The following is a 12,900-nucleotide window of genomic DNA, read 5'->3' as shown; positions in this document are numbered from 1 at the left end:
AGGAATTCACCGCTTCACCGAATTCAACCGCTTTGGTGTTTTCCAACGAGCATTTTTCAAAATAAAATAATGGAAGCCGAGAAAAAAAAAAAAAACACCGTCAAATCACTTTTATCAACAGTTCTTGTCGGAAGTCGAGAAAAAAAAAAAACAACCTTATGCCTAGTGTACGCATATCGAAATTAAATTACCGCCGACGTGAATTACAATCTTACTGTATTTAAGTTTATCCTTGGCCAGTAGTTTGAAATAAGCCTCAACGTCGCCCGCTCTTCCCCCATAAATACATTTGGCTTCGTCATATTCACGTTTCTGACTATGGAGCTGCCGATAACCAAAGTTGGTTTCTCAGCGGGTGTGTAGCTGAGTGGGGAGAACCGGTCAGACACGTGAAGAGCTGGTGCTGTCCAGTGGGCTGCTTCGACTTCTGCTTCCTTTGTTCAGTCACTAGTACGCTATCGGATAACAGACAGGTGGTAACCGGAAGTGAGGCAATACGCTTAGGTCGTCGTTAGGTTGTGTGCATGTTGGGGTACAGCATGTATTATTGTATATTTCGCTATTTTGGTTAGTTGACCATTGTGCTACAGGGAACTATTTATCCAGGTGTGCGTGATAATCACATCCCTGTGTCCATAAACAGGAATGTGGCTCTCCTGTATCAACACATCAGCCTAGTTTATTTCTGGCCTGCATGATGCTTATATCACTTATGATGAACAACAATAATAATGCAACAAAAGATAAGAGGGTGAAACAACAACCCTGGCACCCAGCTGTGGCTGCAGCAGGCTCAGTGAATGGCATGTCAATATTTTAGAAATCTATACATCTAAGGGATGAATCTAAATCCCTTTTTTTTCACAGCAGAACATTTTGACATCATAAAACACACAGGCATGAATAATAACACGGGATGGCTCAAATCCATTAAGTGCTCCAATGCAGCATGCACAATATCAGGGCCTTGGGAAAGGTGTAATAATAATCCAATAATGAATGGAAAAAGTTACTGTGCTTTTCCTGATGACATATTACACTTTATCTGATACTTAATTTAATACCCATTGCACTGTTGTTGTCGTTGATAGTTGTTTGTCTCGTCTAACGTCTCATGTCTAATGTTTATGTTTGTGTAAACATTCCTGGCAAATAAACGGTTTCTGATTCTGATTCTCTTAATGTAATTTGTCTGTTGAAAACCAGTGTTTAGGATGAGAATGAGACACAACTGTAATCAGACTGCCCTGTGCACACACACAGGTGTTGTGGCAGAGTACAGGACACACACACAGACATTATAATCCACGTTGACGACACCATGATAATAACTATTAGCGAGCTCCAGCAACACACTTCTTTGAAACTCAGGCTTAGATTGCAAACCTCAAACTCCAGACAAGCACCGCCCTGCAGCAACAACATGATCCATCTCTATTATCTTGTTCTTTTGTCATAAATGCTCCTTCAAACATGGGAATGGAGCATATAGAGTATTCGTTGAATGTGATTCTGCTTAGAACCTTATACGCATTCGTGATCTGACTCCTGTTAAAGAGAAAGAACAAAAACTGATACATGCACAAACAAAACGTTGGAGTAAAAGTAACTGATAAACATTTTGTAAATATTGTAAGGACAATAAACATGGATCAATGTAACTTAAATCATTTAACTTTTATTGGAGCTAAATTCATGTGCAATAGAAAGATTATCTATTTAGTGAAGTACAGTCACAGGGTGAATTTTTCCAGTCAACATTATAGTACATGCCAGCATTTTCAAAGTCAACATGTGAGGCACAGTGGACAATCGAGTTCACAAGCACAACTCAGAGGCAGGTGGCAGGCAAAGTTCTTTAGTCGTGTATTCAGGCAAGGGTCAAAACCAGGAGATCAAACAAACAGGCGAACAAATCCGATAAGGGGCAGGCAAAATCCAAGGTCGGCAAGACAGGCAAAAACAGGGTCAGAACAGGTAGGCAGCACGTACAGCGATACGCTGGAGCATTTCGGCACAATGGACAAGACAATCTGGCAGAGGACACATGCAAGTGAGGGGACCTAAATAGTGAGCTAATGAGGGAACGGGCTGCAGGTGAGATGGGCGTGAAGGCCAGGTGACGGTGATGAGGGGTAATCAGGTGTGAGTGGCAGGATCTGGAATGACAGGAGAGTGGTTAGAACTGACAGACAGGATGAAAACACTTAATATGGTGGGGAATCCGTGACACAAGCTTGCAGTTAAATCACAGCTGTTTAGTAATAGTGGAAGTCTATTAATATTAAGCCATACAGTAACAGGGTTTACCAATGAAAACTAATCACTTTTTTTGTGTGTAGGCGATGGTTCTCGCTACTCTTGCTGAACATTCGCTGCCGTTTACCTTTGCACCTGTGATGTTAAAGCTGGCTCAGGCTCTAGCTTCAGACAAGGTAGCTCTGAGTGGATTGAAACTGTCACGCACATCAGCAGCATACAAAATGGTGCATAGATTGGGGTACACGTTTTCGCAAAGGATCTTCGGCAACATGCAGAGGTATCCATTTTCGATCAACCTGGATGAGAGCACTACGAATGGGAACAAAAAAGTGCTTTCCATCCTGGTTAGCTACTTCAACATAGACAAGGAAACCGTTGATCCTGTCTCAGTTGACGTACCTCAGAGAAATATGCAACATCTTGAGCATTCCTGGATCAGTCCCAAAAAGGTTTGTTCAGCACCGCTGGCTATTCGCGTACGATGTTGCTATTTGTACTAAGAGGCTGCCTACAAAGTCCTTTACTATGGCTTCATGGACAAGGAGGACAAGGCTCTCTACAAGGACCCCCTGAAGCAGCTGTTTGCTGATTACAGCGTCAGTGAAAGGGCACAGGCAGAGATTCGGTCCTTTCATGAGGACCTCAGCAAAAAAGGTAACTCATCACAGTTGTTTCTCCTTGGTTCTGTTATTGCCTACATGGACTATGCTAACCAAATTAGTTTTTAGCATTTGTATTTTGTTTTTAATTGAGCCCTTGATTTTTCCAGGAATGACACAGCTGGGAAAAGAGCGGAAGAGGAGGGTGGTTCAGAAGGTGTGGCATGAAGCCACCACAACTGAGCTGCACCTCAGTGTTTACACAGTAGTGCTGCCAATCTTGAAAGAGTATGTCATGGTGTTCCAGGTAAAAAATGTTTTCCAAAGATCACAAATTACTGCTTTCACGGTCCCTTGGTGGAGGCATCGTTCAACCTGATGGGGGATGTCATCGACTCTAGATCCACATCTATGAGCATTTCTACATTCTCTGCCATCCAGACGGTAAAGTACACTTTGCAGTCCAGACAGCAGAGTGAAGTACGGGGCAGTCGACAGGAAGCTCTGTAGCAACATCAGTACAGCAGGGACAAGGGACAAGGCCCAGAGACAAATAAAGTTGCGCATAGCCAGAGAGAGGAGGATGGTGCTTGACTGTCAGCCCACAACATCAACTGCTGCAGACAAAAGGAAGCAGGAGGTAGAGGCAGAAAAGACTGCAATGAAAAGACACAGGGCTAAGAAGCGCAAACGAGTACTTGAAGGACTTGTTCAGGCCAAAAAAAGAATGTTGGTTCATGATTGATTGTATATAGTGAAAATGTATACTTGTAATTATTGTTCTTACCATTCTATTCCAATGGATGTGTTCAGGATACTGTGGTTTAGCCTTTACCTCTAGGCCTACAGGGTGGGTGACTTAAACCAATATGTTTAAACAATTTGTCATGATCCGTGCTCTAACGCCGCCGCGCCGCCGCACCCCCACCCTGGTGTCACCCTTTTCATCCCCTCATGAGTTTGCAACATTAGTTTAACGACCAGATAACACTTTTGAACCTCATGAGATGAGTACTGACTAGTATACAGTTACACAATCATACATGTCAATAGCTACACATCTGATGACTATCACAGCATGACTACAGGATAGATAGGCAACTATTTATTTTCCTGTCTGGTTGTATTGTCTTAATCTATAGGTATGTTGGCAGGCCTCCCAAATCCATTAAGTCACATTTGGCAATATCTATCATTCCAACGTACTTAATGTACCTTAACATTATACATGCTTCAATGTGTAGTACTATTACTTACAGAATACCTTTTGTGTCACCTTGTTACATTGTAACACCACCTTTTCTGCAAATAACCTTTTTTTTTTCAGTTTCCAAAAATGGATTTCTGAATAATGACTTATGACTTACTGCAACTGTATTACCGAACAGATATCATTCAAACAAATATGAATATTCAAATTAACATTAGCTGTGTTTTTGATGAACTCAAACACTTTAATTTCCATTCCTTTCACAGGTGTGTACAACTAGGTTTCCCTAACTCATTATACATAAGGATACATCTTGGTTGGCGTGTCCTTGTAGAACGTCTGACTCTCTCAGGTTCATATTCGTCCTCTGAAGACACTGTATCTTCTTCATACACTTGGTGTTCTGGTTCTGGTACTTCCTCAGCATCAGAGTGTTGACTCATCTCCTGCTCCTGAGGCATTGTCTCCTCCATTTGACCTCTGTCCTGAGTAGTGTCCTCTTCTTGTGGCTGGCTCCTTTCGTTCTGAATGGGTCTTTCAGCCTGAGTTTCTACTCTGGAAAGTCGTCTCATTGTGGACTTGAAGACTGGGGCTTGAGCGTTAAGGTGAGTCTTTTGACGATGTCCAGGCACCCAAAAAGCATATTCTTCCCCGCTTGAACTCTCAGAGTCTCCATGGTAAGTCTGAGTTTTTACTCTTGGTTTTAGCGTGTTGTCCTTTTCTTTCTTCTGATCTTCATTTCTTACTTTATTATCTTTGGTGCTCTGTCCATCAGTAAGGTAAGGACAAGGTAACAGAATATTTCTGTGGAGGGTTCTCACTCTACCTTCTCCATCCAGAGGTTCGACCACATACACAGGACTGTTCGCTCCTCTTCTGTCTTTGACCACATGCACCTTGTTTTCCCAATAAGCTCGGATCTTTCCTGGTCCTCCTCTCTCGGATAGGTTCCGGATTAGTACATGGTCTCCAGGCTCAAGTACAGAACTCCATGCTCTCTGGTTGTAGTGTTTTTGTCCTCTTTCACAAGCTTTTCTCATGTTTTCCTGTGCAATGTTATAGGCCTCTTGCATTGACTCTCGCCATTTCTCAGCATATTTAGCATGAGACTGTGGACTTGCTTCTTCTCTGGGAAACATCAGATCAATGGGTAAGGTAGGCTCTCTACCAAAGAGCAAGAAAAAAGGGGAAAACCCTGTTGATTCATGGGCAGTGGAGTTATATGCATGAACCACTTTGTTCAAATAGTCTTTCCAGTTAGGTTTTTGTGTCTCTTCTAGTGTCCGAAGCATACTCAACAAAGTTCTGTTAAATCGCTCCGCTGGGTTAGACTGGGGATGATACAGAGTCGTTCTTGAATGTTTTATCCCACTGTAGCATTGCAGTTTCTTGAACAACTCATTTTCAAATTCTCTTCCCTGGTCATGGTGAATTTTGGCAGGAAAGCCAAATCTCAAAATGAAGTCATCAAAGATCTTGCGTGCAGCTGTCTTGCCTGACTTATTTGGTGTTGCACAAGCCTGTGCGAACTTTGTAAAGTGGTCAACTATTACCAAAATGTATTCTACACCCCATTTGCTTCTCTCTAGATGCATATAATCTATAGAGATCATTTGTTTGTTGTTTTTTCACTTCCTCATACAGGTGACGTGGGATGGAATTGTATGTCTTTGTCACTGGGATGTCGTCTTTCAAACGTATTTTCATCTGTAGATCAGGAATACATCCAGTGTCCCAATCATCCCTTGCGAAAACTTCACTCTCTTCCCTCAGCATCTGTGTCACTTTGTGTTGCTGTTCTGATGTCAGGTGAGAAAGATTGACAGGTGGGTCCCAGAGTTGCTTTTCAGGTTTACTTTCATTAAAACCTCTGACTGTTGTTTTCTGACATGGTTTTATTTGTTCATTTTCACTCAAACCTGCATTTTCCTTTTGTGGATCAGATGTGGCTTTTTCCTCAGCTTCCTTTACAGCATCTACAGCATACAACCAGCCAAGTACAGTTCTGTTTTGAAGTCAGATATCATCTTCTGTGTTGTTTTCAATCACAACTAAAATGATAGCTTTATCTTCACTGGGTAACTGTACTAACGGTTGCTTTATATCCAGTCCAGCAGGCCATGGTGCATCTTCATTCGGTTCCAGTATTGCATACTGCTCCCTCAATATGCTCTTGTTGAGTTTCCCACAGACCACCTTTACCATCTTGTGCTTTGGGATAATAAGATCCTGTCTTCCCAGCCTTGCAATCTGACTCTCGGAGAAGCCTTCCTGCTTTTTCAAAACAGAAAAAACTGCTCTTGCTGTTTTTTGTCTGACATCCAGGGCTGATCCAAGACTGTGCACAAATTTGCCTTCCACTGTTCTGTCAGCAGATATGCTAGTCTGTGCTAACTCTTCAATAACATTGAACCCTATTATTGGTTTTGCAAGTGGGCTAGTGGTCACCAATAGCGGCACTAGTAGTTCACTGTCCTTGTTTGCTAGTAGGCTGAACTCCACTCCTATCCATCCTGCATATGGTATCTTTGTACCATTTGCAGCAGAAAGATCCAATTTTCCCTCATCAAAGAGCTCTTGTACAGGTCGAATCTCAGCATCTGGTAAGTGTCTCTTTTTCCAGTCCATGTCAATAATAGAAACTTGGGATCCTGTATCCCATAACACTGTAGTCTGAACTCCACCAAGGTTACACTGGACAAGACTTTTGCTTCCCACTAACTTTGCTGTTCTTTCTTGTTTTCTTGTCAATGAAGTCTGACTAGTTAGTATAGCAACATTGTCCAACTTAACATCAGCCACTTCTATTTTGCCTGTTCTGGCAGTCATATCTTTTCTTTTTCAACATCCAATGACCCGATGTTTACTGCTGCCACACTTGTAACAGTGTGTACAACGGCCCTCACGGTTTAATTTCTCACAGTCAGAACACTTTCTTGGGTTTCGTACAGCACTACCAGAGTTGTTCTGCATAGTTTAAAATGGTCTGTCTTCTTCTTTTCTTGTATGGCCTTGGTTGAGACTAGCAACATGTGTAGTGAGGTTCTGCAAAGCTTCACAGATTACTTTATTACCAGCATCAAGCTTCTCCAGTACGGTGTTGGGCTTAGCTGTGTGGCTTTTATTTTTCTTCTCATCATTACACTGTTCAACTTCAGTGTTCTCCTCTTGAACCATGGCCACTCTCACTACTTTTTGTTTAGAGACAGAAAAGAGTTTGCTTCTCCGTTGCTGTTCCATACTGTAAGCAGCGCTCATTTTCTCGAGGAACACTTCATCTGGTACAGATGGATCCTGCAGGTAAGGCTTAATACCGGAACGTACAGCATTGTCTTGTAATCCTGTCACCAATGTATGCAAGAACTGGGTCTGTATAAGTTCAGGGTTATACTTCAGCCCTACCTTGGCTCTTTCTGATGCGAACAGAACTTTCTGTCTGAGGTCCATAGTGAGAATTAGAAACTGCACAGGGGTTTCTTTTGGCTCTTGGACAGCACAGGTCAGTGAATGATACAGTTCTGTGGCATCTTTCTCAATGAAATGAGTCCTAAGGACTTGTCTTAAAGAGTTCAGTCATAGTTCTTGTCTGCTCTCCAAATAACTCTTTAATCTGACTTCAGGTACAATAGACTGGATTACTGCTTCTACAATCTCACCTTCATCATAGCCTTTTTGTAGTCCACGTTTAATCTGTCTTTCAAGGCTGGTGAAATTCAGTTTGTCTTTTTGTCCCATTTCACCAATTTGACCAGTAATCTTAATATCTTTCCTGTACATGGGATACAGATTCACGTTGTTTCTGCCTTGTACTGAGTCTCTCTCTGAGTCTGCTACATGGCTTGGCCTCCGTGGTGACAAAGCTGGTTGAGGTGCAGTGCAGGGGGCGCGACGTAGCTGCTCATGGCTGTCCACCCTTCTGCTTCTCACGTGCTGATACATTCTCCCCACCAGCAAAGTAAAGCCTAGTTTATGGTTCTCCGTCACGTCGACGGCGTACCTACGCCGTCGACGTGACGCCGTCGTTGAGCATTCGAAGTTCTGCGTCGAGGGAACGCGTTGCCTGCAATTACCGCCATGCCGCCAGGGGGGTGTGCCTGTGTGGCTGTGTGGTTTCAGGGGTTATAGCCGAATTCTGGTCACAGTAAACAATGGCGACCAAGTTGGAGCGGCTGCATTAAAGTTGGAGCTCATCAATATTGAAGAGCAAATGCTGATATTGCAAATGTTGAAGCGCAGGCGACAGAGAAGACGTTTGCGGAGGTGCTCTGTACGACCACTAAACCGGTCGAGGCTGGGAAAAAGCAACTGCCGGAAATTACGTTCTGAGCGGACCAATCACAGCGCTTACGGTCCGTGTCAACGCGATGCGTAGTTAGGATTTTTTGGAGGTGCGCGTCAGGCTACGGCGTAGGGGTCTGCGTCGACGGCGTAGGTACGCCGTCGACCTGACGGAGAACCATAAACCAGGCTTTAGTCTGTTGGTCCAAGTCATCAATGAAATCGTTCATGGTTAAAAGCTCTGAGAGTCCTACATCCTCCACACCAGTAACATCTTCACTCTCCAGGTGACCTAGGATCAGCCTTCTCAGTAGCCGACAAGAAGATCTGATCTCAGCACTGGGCCGAAGTCCTAGCTCCTCCCTTACTGCAGTGAGATCTCTTAGTGATAAAGTGAGAAGCTTTTCCTCCACCTTAGCCAGTAGCGATTCCCACTCACTGTCCATATTTGCTGAGTCTTTGGATAAACTTACAGCTTGAAGAAAGCAAGAATGCTTTGTTTATTTTACCTCCGTGTGTCTTTGCTGCTGCGTCATGAACTGGTTGCTGCTGCTAGCCGCCATTACAAGCTAGCTCGGCTCAACTCCTCATCCGTGGTGCCATCTGCTCCAAAAACACACTTTTTCGGCTGAAAACTTGCTTGGACCGGGCGGAAACACCAAAATGATGTTGCACCCTTAAAACGAACTGTCCACAACCACGTCCTTCTTCAGTTTTGCAACTTTTATTTAACAAAATCCCAGTTTAGTAACAAGCATACGTTTTTGTCTTGTCAGTTTACAGCCCGTCTACTTCACTTCTCCCTTAAAGAGACAGCGCTCTTTTCTAAGCTGCATGCAATACTGTCTGCCCTTGACAGCCAGTATGTGTACAGGTAATAAAATGTTCTCAAACATTGGAACAACAACATATGAATTAACTTAAACACACAATTTAAAGTAAATTGTTAGTAATGGACACAGCTGTATAAAATTAGTAAGACATATGAAATAACATATTTCAGGGCGCTACATATACGCAAATTGAAAAAGAGTGTCTCGCTGCAGTGTGGGCCTGTGAGAAGTTTTCCAGGTACCTCTATGGATTAGATTCCTTTACTCTACAGAGTGATCATAAGCCACTTATTCCCTTGATAAACTGTAAAGATCTTGACACGGTTCCTATGAGGTGTCAGAGACTTTTACTACGTATGATGCGCTACAACCCTACAGCTGACTACTACACTTTCACATACAAATGATTCGGTCTGAGATACTACAGCGCATACATGATGGACATCAAGGCATAGTGAAGTGCCGGGAGCGGGCTAGGTGTAGTGTGTGGTGGCCTGGAGTAAGCAAGCACATCCAAGATGCTGTCAGTACATGTAAGGACTGTCAGGAGTCCAAGCCGACCCAGAAGAAAGAACCCCTGATCACTACCCCGCTACCCAGTCGCCCATGGGAAAGAGTAGCAGCTGACATATGTGAGCTGAATAAACAGAACTACTTGGTAGTTGTAGACTATTTTTCACGATATATAGAAATAGCCTACCTCAATGACTTGTCAGGTGAAACCACGAGAGCTAAGATGAAGAACATCTTTTCTAGATGGGGATGCCCAAATGAACTCGTCACAGATAATGGTCCCCAATTTTCAGGCGGAGCTTTCGTGCAGTTCTTTAAGGACTATGATTTCAGACATATAACTTCCAGCCCTCACTACCCTCAAGCAAACGGTGAGGCAGAAAGAGCTGTGCAGACAGCCAAACGGATCTTGAAACAAACTGACCCGTTCTTAGCTCTTTTGGTCTACAGAGCGACCCCGCTTCAAGCCACAGGTGTGAGCCCAGCTCAGCTGATGCTCGGAAGGCAAATCCGTATCACAGTACCTACACTGGAGGCTCATCTACAACCGGGATGGCCAGACCTCCACAAAGTGAGACAGAGCGATGAGAGGATGAAACAGAGCTACAGACGGGCCTACAACGACAAGAATAACGTCAGAACTCTACCAGACCTTCAGCCTGGAACCAGTGTTGCTGTAAAGCTGGATAATAAAAGAGGCTGGACAAAGTCTGCTTTGGTCCTAAAGCAAGGTGACACACCAAGGTCATACCTAGTCCAGACGGATAAAGGAGTACTGCGCCGGAACCGTCGCCATCTAAGACCTCTCCACAGCCCTTCAGAGACTTTCCAGGAGGGAAGGGACGGGTGTATAGTGAACGATGGAGACTTTAACTCATCTGGTTCTGATGCAGAAACATCTCCAGAAACATCTCCAGTAACATCTCCAGTTACTATGACACAGACTTCAACACGCACAACCTCAAGCGGCAGAGTTGTAAAACCACCAGACCGATACGGAGAGTATGTTCAGTAGTTAGGACGTAGCCTGCATCATGTGGCAGAATAATCCACTGCAGCTATGTTGGTGACTGGTAGTCCACCCAGGTCCCTATAGTTCAGGTTTATGTTGAATAACTGTCTAGTTAATAATAACAATATATAAAACTGTTAAGTTTAAATCCTGAAAGTAAATGTATGTTGTTATGAAACTGTTACCTAATATAACATATATAATATTTTACAAAGAACAGTTAGTCATGCAGAAGTTGTTGACCGATGATATCGTGCCCTTTTGCAGCATGTCTTAAATGACTCAAAGGAAGGGTGATGTAATGTAATGGTACTATTTAATAGACATACAGAGCGGAGTGATCAGTGTGTGATTTCGGATGGGGTTCGTGTTCAGTCCGCATACCGCTGTCGGAGTCATACAAACCTGTCAGTCACAATCTCGGTGTTGTGCTAATGTTGAGCTAATGAAGATAGCCGAAGATACAACGGTCTCCTAAGCTTATTATACACATAACACTACAGAAACAAACTCCAGATTTCATTCAATATGAATAATTTGCAATACTTAAATTTTACTTTTAAACCAAAACCCAGCATGATAGTGTGTTATTGCTTATAATCATGAATGCACACAATGTTAATGTTTGGTCCATGTTTCTCAGTAGTTCTACCTATAGGTGCATGCTGGGGTACAGAATTTGGAAAGTATGTTCTCTCATAGTTTCTAGCAAAACAGGTCCCGTGCACAACATGTTGGCACTGTACAGGTTTGGTGACACGAGACGGGAGTTGTAGTATCATGGACGCAGCATCTGGTTCTGCAGCAAATATTGAAGGTGTGACACCATGGCAACATATTTATTCCAAGTAAAGACTTTACCATTCAAATAGTTCTTTTTCAAGTCTCAAATATGCCTGAAGTCATATACATGTTTTGGCATGACGGCGTGGATTTAGAGAGAAGTTGGCCTTGTGGTTAAAGATTGCTCTTCTCACTGAGCCACAGTAGTAATATTTAATGTTCATGGTTAATTTGCATATATATTATATCTCAACCGTCTTTTTTTAAATATATAATATATATAATAAATAATGTATAAATAATTAATAATGTATAAACATACATAAATAATGTATACATAATTAGTAATGTATAAATCTATATTTTAGATTTATAAAATAAAAGTATTTTTTGTAAGCTGTCTTATTACCCCCTGGTATATATACAGTGTATGTTACACTGGTATGGTGTATATTACACTGGCTTCTTACACTGGAAAACATACAGTGTAATCACTGTAGATACATATATATATACACGGTCTGGGTGCCAACTTACTTATTGCGCAATCACACCGGCTAATTGCAAATTGTGGGGCTAGTCAGACTCGACCAGCTACTCACACCCGATTTCTTCCCGCTTCGGACTCAAGAGATTGCTCCGCAGAGTAACCCGACAAGGAGGTGTGGCCCAGGCGCGTCTTGAACCCGGGCCGCTGGTGTGACAGGCGCAGGACTAAGCCGCAACGCCACCGTACAAGCCAAGTATGTATAGTATCTAATGGAAGCCGAGAAAAAAAACAGAACACCGTCAAATCACTTTTATCAACAGTTCTTGTCGGAAGTCGAGAGAACAACAAAAAAAACCTTATGCCTAGTGTACGCATATCGAAATTAAATTACCGCCGACGTGAATTACAATCTTACTGTATTTAAGTTTATCCTTGGCCAGTAGTTTGAAATAAGCCTCAACGTCGCCCGCTCTTCCCCCATAAATACATTTGGCTTCGTCATCTTCACGTTTCTGACTATGGAGCTGCCGATAACCAAAGTTGGTTTCTCAGCGGGTGTGTCGCTGAGTGGGGAGAACCGGTCAGACACGTGAAGAGCTGGTGCTGTCCAGTGGGCTGCTTCGACTTCTGCTTCCTTTGTTCAGTCACTAGTACGCTATCGGATAACAGACAGGTGGTAACCGGAAGTGAGGCAATACGCTTACCGTCGTTAGGTTGTGTGCATGTTGGGGTACAGCATGTATTATTGTATATTTCGCTATTTTGGTTAGTTGACCATTGTGCTACAGGGAACTATTTATCCAGGTGTGCGTGATAATCACATCACTGTGTCCATAAACAGGAATGTGGCTCTCCTGTATCAACACATCAGCCAAGTTTATTTCTGGCCTGCATGATGCTTATATCACTTATGATGAACA

This window comes from Taurulus bubalis (assembly GCF_910589615.1).
Source record: "Taurulus bubalis genome assembly, chromosome: 12".
Classification (NCBI taxonomy): Eukaryota; Metazoa; Chordata; class Actinopteri; order Perciformes; family Cottidae; genus Taurulus; species Taurulus bubalis.
This window is presented reverse-complemented; position numbering follows the sequence as displayed.